The sequence below is a fragment of the Papaver somniferum genome, chromosome 10 (assembly GCF_003573695.1).
Source record: "Papaver somniferum cultivar HN1 chromosome 10, ASM357369v1, whole genome shotgun sequence".
Lineage (NCBI taxonomy): Eukaryota > Viridiplantae > Streptophyta > Magnoliopsida > Ranunculales > Papaveraceae > Papaver > Papaver somniferum.
In genome coordinates, this window is record NC_039367.1 from 102,079,696 (window position 1) to 102,094,794 (window position 15,099).

General features: G+C 34.6%; 1 long non-coding RNA gene across 2 annotated transcripts; it reads right to left on the bottom strand.

Annotated features, from left to right (window-relative positions):
* Positions 1-4,056: 4,056 nt before the first annotated feature.
* LOC113315044 lies at positions 4,057-6,473 on the bottom strand. Of its 2 annotated transcripts, none has more exons than XR_003342712.1 (4): positions 6,245-6,473; positions 6,023-6,114; positions 5,535-5,611; positions 4,057-4,661 (listed from the first exon to the last, which is right to left on the bottom strand). It is a non-coding gene; the product is annotated as an uncharacterized LOC113315044 (long non-coding RNA). The 2 variants fall into 2 exon arrangements; XR_003342711.1 differs by having other exon boundaries at positions 4,057-4,650; positions 6,245-6,467.
* Between the last annotated feature and the right edge of the window lie 8,626 nt (positions 6,474-15,099).

A 15,099-nucleotide genomic window follows, 5' to 3' on the forward strand; every position in this document is an offset into this window, starting at 1 on the left:
AAAAGAACACCGGTAGGCCGAACACCGAAGTATCGAGGACCATCCAAAGAAAAGAGTTGAAGGAGTATTTGTCTAATAAAAGAATATTGTCTAGGCACGAGCGTTCGGAAGCCGAATTTGAAGATGAGCCGGAACCTAAGAAAAGAGGTCGTCCAAGAAATGATCAAAGTGGACCAACCACCCGACAAGTAAGTCAACCCAATGTTGTTGAAGAAGTTGTTGATCAAATGAACGCCTCGCAACAAACCCAACCAATGGAAATTCTTACTATAAAAGAGGACAAAGGTACTCTTCGTTTCCCTAGAGATCTTAATGGAAGACCAAATCGATCCACATATACAATATACAAAGAGTATTTGGAACAACTCCCTCCACTTATCATTCCATTTGTTTTGTCGACCGACGAGGTTGATGGGGATGGAAATTGTGGGTTTCACGTTGCTACGGAACAAATGGGTTACTTTAGAGAGGCGGATATCGAAGATGTCACCCAATGCCAATATTTAAGAAATAAGATGGCGGTACAACTAGTGAAGGACAAGGGTTTTTATATGGAGATGATGAGGCGAGGAGATAGATACGAGAAAGAACAAGAGTTCAAAGACTTAGTTGCGCGTGTGAAGTGTCGAAAGGGATTGAAGACAATCGGATCCAAGTATTGGATGACAATGCCTAAATTTGGATATCTCCTAGCGGACGTTTTGAATTGCGTGGTACATTTCTTTGTTCCTCCTATGTATGGACTTAGCATGACGTTTGCACCCACAAGAACGTCTTGCGACGAGTCGGTTAAAGGTAGAAGAATCGTAATGGCATTTGTGAATGAAATGCATTTTATCGGTTTAAGAGTAAAGAAAGATTGTCCGTTACCTTCGTTAAGTAAGTGGCACGATTACTTCCCGATGAACCATTGCAAGGATTGGGTGAAACAATATGAGTCCAACATGGTTGATTGGGATCGTGTTATGGACAACAACTTTCCCGCTGAGTTACTCGAATTGATCCCCTCGAATGATGACGATGTTTGATCGTTTTTTTCGAGGAATCGGCTGAGTTACTATAAATTTTTTTTTGAAACTATGTAATCGGAACAACAGTATTATAACACTTCAATACGATTAATCATATTCGGGAATTCCATATTTTATCAAACCGCCGATTAATATTAAAAATTTGAATTTACAGCACTCAAACATCACATGTTATTCTTTTTTCCCAGTCCGAGATGCAACAATCAACGCGGCTTCGAAATGTAGAAACGACTCTCCTCTCCACTTGGAATAAGCATCTTGTGCCGCAAACCTGTCGTCTCTGTGCCTAGCAAGAATATGGTTGTACTCGGTGCACAATTTTATAACATGGTGCACCCTTGAAGAAACATGCGATGGTTCATAATTGTGGCGTGGCTTCTTGTACTTACCAGCAAAAGGACCCAATGAAACGTTAATCCAAAATATACGATCGTCCTACTGTTCTTTGGGTAGATCTTTCACAATGTAATAATTTTATCCATTCGGTCTCTTCCTCAACTTGTTTTAATCTTTCTCTATGATGGAATTGTTCTTGACCTCGCTTCTTAGCCTTGATTTCCTCTTCCTCCTCCTCTGTTGCCACTAACGATGGTTTAATTTTTTTGGGTTGTTTGTTCCTTTTTTGTATTTCTTCTTCCATTGTTGCAATTGATGTAGTTGTTCGCTTGCATCTTCGAAGTATGTTGTCGATTGATGATGGACTTGCCATTGAAAAGGTTTTTCATTCCGATTTTTTACTTAATAATAACTGAGAGGGGTTACCCTCCTTATATAGATTAGAGTTCCAACGGATCTAATTTTTGAAAATATGGCCGTTGAGGTTTCTGAAAATATGGCCGTTAAAGTTTCGTATCATTGGTGCACTACAATCGGTTGTTAACGATACACGTATTACCCCTGAATAAGACATTCGGTGGCAAACTTATATTCTTATCTACCGATTAAGTTGGAAGTTCCGAATGTACGATGGCCCAAAAATCAGAATTTGGGAAAAACTTATACTTTTCAAATTTTGTCTTTGAATTAATCGGAAGTTAAAATTAGTTACCAAAACTTCCGAATATGGGCTGTCTAACCTTCAATATTGGCCCTTGGAACCACCTGGAGCCATGGCGTGGTTTGTTTTGAACTTGTGATATTCGGAGGATAGATTTTTTGTAAAGTTCCGAATGTACGATGGCCCAAAAATCAGAATTTGGAAAAACTTATACTTTTCAAATTTTGTCTTTGAAATAATCGGAAGTTAAATTAGTTACCAAAACTTCCGAATATGGGCTGTCTAACCTTCAATATTGGCCCTTGGAACCACCTGGAGCCATGGCGTGGTTTGTTTTGAACTTGTAATATTCGGAGGATAATTTTTTTGTAAAGTTCCGAATGTACGATGGCCCAAAAATCAGAATTTGGAAAAACTTATACTTTTCAAATTTTGTCTTTGAAATAATCGGAAGTTAAATTAGTTACCAAAACTTCCGAATATGGGCTGTCTAACCTTCAATATTGGCCCTTGGAACCACCTGGAGCCATGGCGTGGTTTGTTTTGAACTTGTGATATTCGGAGGATAGGTTTTTTGTAAAGTTCCGAATGTACGATGGCCCAAATACTGGCCCCAAAATGGGATTTTTCCTATATCAGAAATTTTGAGATTTTTTCAATATATACATTCGGTAGTGAGTGTTCTTCCGAATACTGTGTGTCTACTTAAATATATTCGGTAGCCAAAAAATTCATTAAACTACCGATTATTAGCAGTTTGTATCCAGGAAGATATGGCCACCAATATTCGGCAGATAATTATCAAATCTTTCTCCCGAATACTGTCGATGTTCTTGAGAAATGAAGAACACAACTACATTCGGAAGTAAATAAGCATGAATATCGCCCGAATCTGGATAAATAACCGAAAACCCTAGAATTTTTTTTTCTCGATTCGACGAATTAAAGCGAAATAAACCCCAAAAATGATAGATTCTTACCTAATTGGGGCCATTTGAAGTTGACGAAGTGTTTGACTATCGGAATCGCCACCACCGACTACATTGCCGGGTACGCGTTCTTCGCGTTCTTATACAGTTGAAATAAGTAGAATTTTTTGATTTGGTTTTTATACAGTTTTACCAGAAGGGCATTTATGTAACTTCAATATCATATAGGGTACCCCTTAACTAGAGTCTTTGGCTGGGTATAAATTGATGGCCCCTAAATCCTTTCGGGTGGCCCCTAAAAACGCGAGGCTAATTTACTAGCAAAAATTGAGTTTTTTTTTAGTAAATTTGTATCAAATTTTTTTTATATTTCCCACTAAAATTTTCTAATTATCAAAAATGAAACAAAAACTAGGATACCAAAATTTGTATATGAAACAAGTAATTTGGAAGATTGATGGTGTATGTGAAAGTAATTTGAATTTCTTTCGAGTTCAAAATCCAATTTGGACAAGTAAAATAGGACGGAGGAGTATGACATTTCTCTCGAACAAAGATACTTTGAAAATGGGAATACAGTTTCAAAATGCGAGATCCTTGCATTTCCAGGCTCTCTAGACAACCATGACTTTAATTCCTTGTCATCCCAGCCTTCTGTGCAGCAGCAGCCTCAACATTATTTTCTATTTGGATTACGCTTTCATTTGTTTCCAAGGAATCAGCGGTTTACAACACAATTTTCTTTTTATCATGTTAAGTAAGGGCATGCAATATACATCGTGTTCCTTAGAATATTGTGTTCAAGCATTCATGGAAGTATGGAGTGACAAAATCCATAAAAATAACCATGCCACTCTAGCTCTTTAAACACCGCAACTGTCACCTGGAGTATACCAAAAAATTCCTTGCTGCAACTGCCATATCTCGTGCACTTAATACCTTAAGCGGAGCCCACACCATAAATGTGCGTCCTAATAAAAATAGGCACCTAGACACTCATCTTGGACTACTTTATGATATTTTCATCAAAGTCAGAAAGGAAAGCTTATTCAGGTACGCAATTGAGGATCAAAAAAAAAAAGTTACATGAAATTGCACATGCAGCTAAAGCACTCAACTACTGTATACCATATAATAATGGCAGGATTTACACACTGAACTGTTGACATACTACATTTGAACATTAACCGAAAGCGAGGTAGTTGCATGAAACTGAGTTTGCATCTAAAGCACTCAACTGTTGTACACGTAATCCATGACTGACTCTGAAGCATTGGGTTATCTTGGATAAACAGACACTAATGTTTTTGAGATAATACAAAAAAGGAAAAATCTGGTTAGTGTGATGCTAAAACAATTTCTAAAATAGTTGCAATAAAAAATCAAATAATTATTCCGGAGGAACCCATGTTTTTTCTTTCTTCAAATGTAGATAGTCAACGGACCCAATCATATATTGGCAATCCGATTAATGATAGGATATTGCAAAGAAAATACAGAAAAGTTCACGAAAGTATGCAAAAGGTACATGTGATTTCAGAAAAATTAGAGACCACCTAAATTGGGGAAAGAAACGTTCATAATACAGATTATGAGAAGCCTTATGTAACCAATAAAAGGTAAATACTTACTCATTCACGCACACCATGGAGGTAAAGGGAAAAATCCTTGTGAAACTCGTGGACTCCAAGACCTGTAAAAAGACTGGAATGGTGGTGTTACAAAAGGAGTGTGCAAAGGTTATTGAGAAGAACTGAAAAGCGATCACGTTACATTTTAATTCATCCATTTAAGAACCGTAAGACTACCTTATTACTGAAACATAGTCCGTTATATACACATCACAATTAACTAATGAATACGCTAAATTGTAAGGACAAAAGGGACTAAAAAGAAAACTCACAATTACATCTCCGTGAGCATACAAATACAATGCATTATCAATTATTGCCGCCAGGCCCGCCACAAAAAAAAAACACATATTTTCCTTGCGTTAGATATACTAAGAGATATTAATAGTGAGTTAGAAAAATATTTGAGCCCTTAAGCATCCTGAATATGCAATATGTTTGCTCTCTGGTTATTAGAGCACCTACACTTTTAAGAAGATCTCCAGTTTTTACATCTTTTAAATCTTTCACAGGAATTTGCATTAAAATGTCCAGAGTTGTGAAACCATTGTCGTTTATGTTATTTATTGATGCAACCACTGCTCGAGAAAGCATAACAAAGTTAAAGATGTCAGACACTGGTAAACTAAGCAAATAACCTTACTTTTTAAGTTAGATCATAAAAAGTGGTAGTCTTACTGTTCTTAAATGAAAGTCATTTCCTTAAAACACTTGGCCACAGGTTGTTTCACTCCTTAGGGGTACATTTTCCCAGTCTCACGTCTCACATCTCTCATCCAATAGAAAGTGGCAAGTATTCACATTATAGGAGGTCAAAGGACCTAACCTCAACTAACATTATTGGTTGAGACAAAGCTTCCTAAGTTCAAAATCAGACTTCCAAGCAATCAAATGTAATAATATAATTCGAGAGAAAACTAAACGGGATATTATATAGTTTTCTTACGCTTTCGTCTGGCATGGTTTTCTTTAGCAAATTTCAGGTAGCCGATTGACAACCTGATGCGTGGTAACTGTGTTTTTCTGGTAAGAGATACATCAAAGTTGAGATACCATCGTTAAATCACTGCATAGGCGATAACAACAAAAATTATGAACAAAAGCTACAAAACCAATATTATCGATAAAGTTTAAAATTCCACTTGGAACGGAATATAAAAATCAAAACAATGGAAGCAATTGGTTACTGAACTAAAATTGTGAAGTACAAATCTAAGAAAGTGGTGCAGATGAATATCAAGAAGTGTCAAGGAACTATTCAGGTGAATAAATAGGAGTGTCGTAAAAATTCAAAACTAATAATCTTAAAGGAAATTCATTCATTAATTCCATCAAAGATTCAAACACAATCAAAGTAAAAAAACAATCAAAGTAAAAAAACAAAAAGGTAAGGAAAAACTGTTCAAGAAAGAAAATCCTAAAAGGGAAACTTACTGACTCGAAAATTCCAGCACATCGCCCTCCTGGATCTTGCAAACGAATTCCCATTTGGGTATGTTCCCATGCTAATTTCCATCATATTAATCCTATCAAAGATACACGAAATTTCATCACTTCAAGTATCATAAAGGACATACAAATATGCGCATCAAAACCTAAAACCTAAGGAGGTTTTGAGTTTGAAAACCCCGTATATAAAACCTAAAATTAGCTTACCTAACGGAATTGAAAAGATGTGCATGAAACCTAAAACCACGTTTGTAATTTGTAAAACCAATAAAGAATGAAGAAATCCTTATGATTGCAGCTACTTCAATCCCAGGAAAGATGAACAAATCCTTTCTCACATAATCGTCTCTGTTTCAGTTTTCCCTGCATTCACTCTAGGGAAAATGATGGCTGAATAAAAGGGGAGCAGTTGGGTTTGACCGTCTGAGTCGTACGTTACGTTTTCTTTGGGGGGCTTATCGTGGGGAGTTAGTACGGGGAATCGAGACCGTCCAAAATGTAGATCTGTGTCCACTTGGAAATAAACACTTATCTCTTATAATATAGATTCGTGGATGAATCGCAACCGTCCTTTACAAGTGCAAAATGTGGATTATAGAGTCAATTTAGTGGATGAATTACAACCGTTCTTTATGTGTCCAAACTTTAGATCACCGTCCATATGGAAAAACACCATCGTCTGACATTAGTATCCAGTCAAGATCATCTGACGATGATTATCTCTTAAATAGAGAAAAACAACTCAAGTATACAAAAACAAATGATTTCAGATCATGTTGTTTTGTTGTTGATCAACTGTCTGAAATAGAACCCAGGAAACAATCTCATCAATTGATGTTGTCATATTCCAAGGAATTCCTGGGTCAATATAAGAGTTCTGGTTATTTCACAACTCCAAAAACTTCAAGTCACGCTTATGATCCTGTTCATCAAACTGATCATTCTGTTAAATCAGATCACTCCAGCTGTGACTCAGTGAAATAAGTTTATTCTTGGAAGAATCCCAAAAGGAAAGATATTCAAAAATATCATGATGGATTATGTTCCATAAATTCTGAGCTATCACGAGCTCACTCCAACAACTGATGTTGGCATTTAGAATTTCCCTTGATGTGCTCGATTCAAATAAAAGGGAAGTTCTTGAAATGAGCACAAGAAGATGAAAGATGTATAATGATCGAATTTTGAATAGTGGTAAATAAGGTTGTCGTTCACTCGGACTTTGCTGAGATTGATTCTAGGCTAAAATATGAAAATACTAAAAATAATAAAATATATACAAAATATGTCACGGGATGAAGAATTCATTGGGACTCAGAATTTCACTGTTTTTTATATTCAAGTGGTTCTCAGAAATTAATCCTAGGCAATTATAGCTCAAAATAAAAGAGACATTAACTCTATTCTTTGCCAAAGTAGATTTCATAAAACATTAATTGTAAGTTGTGAGCATGACGCATCAAAAGTAATTAAAACTAAGCATGCGACATCAGACAAAATAACAAATAATTAATTGAAATCATAAAACAATTAAATTCTATGCATATAGTTATAAAAGAATTAACTTAATTACCAGATGGGTGAAAAATAGCTTCCTCCATCATCCCAGTGATGGGTTTAGCTTCTCATGATGCAAACACACTCAAAAAGATAATCCATTGCTCAAAAGGTGCTTACAAGGATGATAATATGGGAGAAAATAATTAAAAACCGAGTTTGTAACAGTTATAAGTATTACAAACCAGCTGTTACAGAGAACGATATATGTGAACTGTCACTGATGCTGTAACATACGACCCTCACCCCTCTGCCGTTGTCACTGTTGATAAACGACTGTCTTTGTGCGACTAAAGTTCTTCGTGTTCTTCAGTGCTCCAGCAGAAAACAGTTTTCCTGCAACTTGATTTTCAGCTCTGTTGAAGATCTAAACTGCTCCCCAAACTCTCCATCCCCTTTTATGACTCTCGTAAAGCCCTTTTATACTTCACATCACCAAGAATAACTCCTCGCAATTTCGGCAATCAATCAAACATATTTTCCTTTACTTTCATGCAAGATACGAGATTTTTCTCCTATTTCATGTCTCTGCTCGCGAAAGTCTTCAACTGACACACTCCAAATTAACTGAAACACATCCCAGAATAAGTGACAACTCTGTAGACTCGTGCATTGCTCCAAGAATAGCCAAAAATCCGAGAATAAAGCCACCGCATATGACTGCCCTGTTTTAATCTCCACGTTCTTCCTTTTCTTTTTATCACAAGTGTCTTCTGAGCTGGATTTCCTTGTTTATCTTGGCTTGATAGAGACTAATCTGTTGAGCAAAGAGGAAAGTATTCTCCCATGCAATACATATCATCCAAATATAAGAAAATCAAACCGAGAATATATCCTCCCTGATTTGACGAGAATTGATTGAAGACTCATATTTTATCGCAGCCAAAGTAATTACCGATCATGTTTCGTCATAATAGCTCAATCATATTGAAAGTCCACGTAAAAAACTACGAGAATATCGTGAAAATCCAAACCAGAATTCACGTAGCTGAAGAAGTAAATTTTCCCGCCAGAATCCAACCGGATTTGAACGATGAACAAAGGACTCCCCCTAACCAGAGACGGGGTGTGCTTAGCAGTTGGCGCCCTGGGGTGCCCCTTATCAGCTGGTGTGCCCCTTATCCAAAATGGGAGTCCTTATAGCAAATGTCCTTCGAGAGTGCCCCCGAGCAACTTTTCGAGCCGAATTTTCCAAAAATGTTTATTTCCCCAAAACACCTCCAAACACATAAAACACCATAATAAGTACGAAATCGAGTACCACCAATACAGAAAATTGAGGACAACTAAGACACAAAAATGTGTCTATCAAATACCCCCAAACTTATTATTTGCTAGTCCTTGAGAAAAACTAATCTAGAAAACTAGGTGGCCCTAGTGACCGAGTTATAAACTCGGGAGGGTTTACCAGAGGTGAACATACATAGAAATGCAATTTTTACTAGAGTATTTCCTTAGAACATATTAATTGTAATTACAATACATTTTTCAAACTTTTTCTGTTAAAGACGAGTTTATCTAGTTTACAATTTAGTCTCAGAAATCAATTTCCGACTTATAACGAAATGTGTAGACTGTTTTAAGTTAACGTATATAAAATTAAACATTTTTATGAACTCTTTCTTTTTATGTTGGCTTTGTCTTTCTATTTGATTCAAGATAGATGAAATTTGTTAGGATTTGGATTAGTTCTGCATGGTCTTTCATCTTTCTTCTATTGTGAAATTTGACTTCCTTCATATTTTCTTGAATCAACGTACATAGAAATGCAATTTTTACTAGACGTATTGCCTTAGAACATTTTACAGAATACTTCTGCCGAAGCGACTCAGTTGCAGAGAGGAAAGAGAATGTCCGTTTTTTTTCTCTTTTTGGCGATTTTGGAAAACCAATTTTTTTCACGTTTAGGGTTTCAATATTTACGTATTTGGATTATCGGAATCAATTCTTTGATTCATGATGATTCATTCTTCAGTTAACATTCCTAGTAGCTCAAATCAGAGCCATGCTAAAACAGTTTCTTTTGCTGAAAAAGTTAGGGAACGTAAAACCCTAAATCCAACTTCAGTTGATATTTCTTTGTTACCAAACCCTACTCTTGTTGAGGGTGAGCCAGCTCTTGTCATTCCTAATGATTATTATCAGGAAGGGTGTAAGCCATTTCAACATAGCTTCATAGCTAGGATGGATGCTACAGGTTTAAAGTTTGTGGAGGTTCAAAAAATCCTTGAAAATCAATGGAAACTTAAGAATAGGTGTAAGTTTATACCTATGAGCAAAGGATTCTTTGTTATTATGTTATCATCAGAATTGGACAAAGAAAAGATACGTGCTGAAAAGTGGTTTTTCAATCAATAAATTCTGAGGTTGATTGATTGGTACCCAGGTTTTAATCCTGATAAACAAAGAACGTCCCATGCAGCTGTTTGGGAACGTTTTCTTGGTCTCCCTGTTGAGATATGGACTAAGAGATCATTACTTTCTATTGGGAAAATCCTTGGAACACCAATTGTGGTGGATCAAAGAACCCTAAATCTGGAATATGGTCACTTCGCAGCTGTTTTGGTAGATATAGACTTCGCAAAGCATATTCCTGAGCGCATCTCTATCACTGCAGGAGGTAAAATGTTTTGGCAATATGTTGATATACCAAATTCACCTAAATTCTAATTATCTTGCAATATTATAGGGCATGTTGATGGTGAATGAAAAAAGAAGAATAGCATGAAGATTGCTGGTAAGGAAAAACATATTGTTCATAAACCTACAATCCAAGTTTGGCAAGCAAAATCAGCTAAAACTAACGAGGAAGAGGAGAAGTCTTTGAATCTGGATAATATGGAGGATAATACGGTTGGTGCTTCAGATGATGATACACAGTTGAAGGAGGAGCTTGATCGCTCTGAATCTGAGGTTCGTGAAGCTCAGCTTAGATTGCAAAACGCAATTGCATCCAAGGAAGCGCTTGCTGCACGTACACAATCTGCTCATGCAGACCATGCAAAAGTTACGCAAGTGACATCTAATACTCAAATTCAGTCCGAGAAGAAGCAAAACTCTGAAGCTCAGTCCGTGTCTGAGTTGGAAACCCAGACAAGGGTCGTGAACAAACAAAATTTCGTGGATAAATCTTTTAAAACTTCAGAAACTGTTGGGTCTCGTGAAACTACAGCTAAAGAAGATAATGCACATACAGATTCTATCAATGCAGGCCATGCAGATGCACTTGATCAGTGTGGTGCTCAGTCCGTGGTTGAATTGATAAAACATAAAACCACTCCTACTGAAGTTATTGATGAAGCTAATCAGTTGGAAAAGGAGCTTGCTAAATCTGCTGTTGAGTTGCGTGAAGCTCAGATGAAGTTTATTCATTGTAAAAATACTATTGCATCTCAGAAAGATATAACTTTACGTAAAAATCAGGAAGACATGGCTGCACAGAGTTTTTCTAAAGACGAATGGACTGAAGTGAAAGGAAAGAAATCCCCTAGTAAAGGTACTTATTTCTCTTTTACTCCTTTTGAGAATGATTATACTCCTTTTGTGGATGAGTTGATGCAAACTGAAGTTGTGGTTAAAAACAAATTTGATGTCCTAGCATCTGAGTTAGGCCTTGATAATGTTATTATTGAGGAGGAGGAGGAACAATTGGAATCTAGTGACTCAGATGTTAGTATGGGCTCTAAAAATTGGGGTGAGGTTGATGCTGACATTTTAGCAAGGAAAAAAGCTAGGAAAGTTGCCAAACAGGCTGCTAATATTATAGCAAAGCGTTCTTTGCAATCTGATTCAAGTTTGGAATCTTCTCCCGGAAAGTCTATTGAGGAATCTCCGAGCCGTGATACTAACATGGAAATTCAAGCGGGGTTGGTTGATACTGTTTTTGATAAGAATAATATTGTGTCTAAGGAAGAATTAGAGGTGGCAAGCAATATTCAGTTGGAAGATGTGCGTGCTCAGTTCATTAGAAGTCCAGCTTTTAGACAAGAATATTTCAAAGAAAAGAGGGAGCAAATGGAAAGAATGAATTCAAAGAAAAAATCTCCTAGTAAGTTGTCTCCTATTAAGCTTGTTCCTGGTAACTTTGCCACTGAGGATGAAGACGAAGAGTTTTATGAGGATGAAGATGAAGATATCTTCGGTAATTATGCTTTTCATACGGATATTATGGATGAAATTTTATCTATGAGCAAATCGTATAGAGTTGGTAGCAGCATAAGTAAATTGAAAGGAGTTGGATATATATATATAGGTAGCTTCTTTAATTTTCGTTTTTGTGGTCATTACTTTTGTTATTTCTTAAAAGTTATTTAGACCCCTTTGGTTTATGGGGGTAGGGAGTTTTGTACTCCAAATTTGTAATTCTTGTAATTACGTTTTTTTGTTATAATAAACTTTGGACTTAACAAAAAAAAAAAAACCTTAGAACATATTAATTGTAATTACAATACATTTTTCAAACTTTTTCTATTAAAGATGAGTTTATCTAGTTTACAATTTAGTCTCAGAAATCAATTTCAGATTATAACGAAGTGTGTAGACTTTTTTGAGTTAACATATATTAAATTCAACATTTTTATGAACTCTTTCTTTTTGTGTTGGCTTTGTCTTTCTATTTGATTCAAGATAGATGAAATTTTTTAGGATTTGGATTAGTTTTGCATGGTCTTTCATCTTTCTTCTATTGTGAAATTTGACTTCCTTCATATTTTCTTGAATCAACGTACATAGAAATGCAATTTTTACTAGACGTATTGCCTTAGAACATATTAATTGTAATTACAATACATTTTTAAACTTTTTTTTGTTAAAGATGAGTTTATCTAGTTTACAATTTAGTCTCAGAAATCAATTTCTGACTTATAACGAAGTGTGTAGAATTTTTTGAGTTAATTATATAAGATTCAACATTTTTATGAACTCTTTCTTTTTGTGTTAGCTTTGTCTTTCTATTTGATTCAAGATAGATGAAATTTGTTAGGATTTGGATTAGTTCTGGATGGTCTTTCATCTTTCTTCTATTGTGAAATTTGAATTCCTTCATATTTTCTTGAATCAACGCACATAGAAATGCAATTTTTACTAGACGTAATTCCTTAGAACATATAATTTGTGATTAAAATACATTTTTAAACTTTTTTTTGTTAAAGATGAGTTTATCTAGTTTACAATTTAGTCTCAGAAATCAATTTCTGACTTATAACGAAGTGTGTAGACTTTTTTGAGTTAACGTATATTAAATTCAACATTTTATGAACTCTTTCTTTTTGTGTTGGCTTTGTCTTTCTATTTGATCCAAGATAGATGAAATTTGTTAGGATTTGGATTAGTTCTGCATGGTCTTTCATCCTTCTTCTATTGTGAAATTTGACTTCCTTCACATTTTCTTGAATCAACGCACATAAAAATGCAATTTTTACTCGACGTATTGCCTTAGAACATATTAATTATAATTACAATACATTTTTCAAACTTTTTCTGTTAAAAGATGAGTTTATCTAGTTTACAATTTAGTCTAAGAAATGAATTTCCGACTTATAACGAAATGTGTAGACCTTTTTGAGTTAACGTATATAAAATTCAACATTTTTATGAACTCTTTCTTTTTATGTTGGCTTTGTCTTTCTATTTGATTCAAGATAGATGAAATTTGTTAGGATTTGGATTAGTTCTGCATGATCTTTCATCTTTCTTTTATTGCGAAATTTGAATTCCTTGATATTTTCTTGAATCAACGTACATAGAAATAAAATTTTTATTACAGGTATTACCTTAGAACATATTAATTGTAATTACAATATATTTTTCAAACTTTTTTTGTTAAAGATGAATTTATCTAGTATACAATTTAGTCTCAGAAATCAATTTCAGATGTATAACGAAGTGTGTAGACTATTTTGAGTTAACGTATATAAAATTCAACCTATTTAAGAACTCTTTATTTTTGTATTGGCTTTGTCTTTCTATCTGATTCAAGATAGATGAAATTTGTTAGGATTTGGATTAGTTCTGCTTGGTCTTTCAACCTTCTTCTATTGTGAAATTTGACTTCCTTCATATTTTCTTGAATCAACGTACATAGAAATGCAATTTTTACTAGACGTGTTTCCTTAGAACATATTAATTGTGATTACAATACATTTTTCAAACTTTTTCTGTTAAATTTGAGTTTATCTAGTTTACAATTTAGTCTCAGAAATCAATTTCCGACTTATAACGAAGTGTGTAGAATTTTTTGAGTTAATTATATAAGATTCAACATTTTTATGAACTCTTTCTTTTTGTGTTAGCTTTGTCTTTCTATTTGATTCAAGATAGATGAAATTTGTTAGGATTTGGATTAGTTCTGCATGGTCTTTCATCCTTCTTCTGTGAAATTTGACTTCCTTCATATTTTCTTGAATCAACGTACATATAAATGCAATTTTTAGTAGACGTAATGCCTTAGAACATATTATTTGTGATTACAATACATTTTTTAAACTTTTTCAGTTAAAGATGAGTTTATATAGTTTACAATTTAGTCTAAGAAATGAATTTCCGACTTATAACGAAATGTGTAGACTTTTTTGAGTTAACGTATATAAAATTTAACATTTTTAGGATACGTAGGGATACGTAGGGATACGTGTATCTATTAAAATCATTTAAGTTTATAATACACAAAATTGGTTAAAAAGACCAAATCAACAATTCCCGGGTGAAATGGACAGTTAGATTTTGATACTGTTTAAATGAACAAAAATGTAAAAATAGGCAGGATGTAACCAGTTTCATCGTGCCCATTTTCAAATATTTTTTCTTATTTTTAATTTACACAGGATGTATCCAGTTTCATCCTTTCTATTTTTTAAATTAAGCTAGGAGGAAACCTTACTATTTTTTTTTTGGCCATTTCACCCAAACTATTTTTTACTGGGTCCATTTGAACCGTGATTTAAAAATATTTGGACAAATGACCTATTTTCCGTTTATAATAATTCATTTTAGTAAAAAGAAGGTAATTTTAAGAAAGTGCCACACTTTGTATTTCCGAAAGTGCCACACTTCTTAATTCATTTTAAGAAGGTAATGCCACACACGTTAACTATTTCGTGAGGGCCTACTAGATCAGTCAATTATTATTGACAAAGTCCAAAAGATGTAGTATCATTACCTAATTACCCTTCTCATACTTATAAGTTAGAACTTACAGCTTTCTAAGAAAAAGATTGCCGATCCCATTCATGTCTAACCCTTCTCCATTTTTGTTCTTCTGTGTGCACAAACTTTCTCTATTCCTGTTCTGCTGTACACGAAAACCATCTACTTATATATTTGGAATGATAGATCCAGTAGATGATTCAATTAATGATTGATTGAAGAGAACAGACGGAAGAGGAACAGAGATAAATTAAAAGATTGATTAAAGAGAAGAGACGGAACAAGAGCAAAGTAATGGTTCTGGATAAACAAACATGACCATGAGATGTAATCCTCTCAATTTGAGAATACGGGTTCGTTCT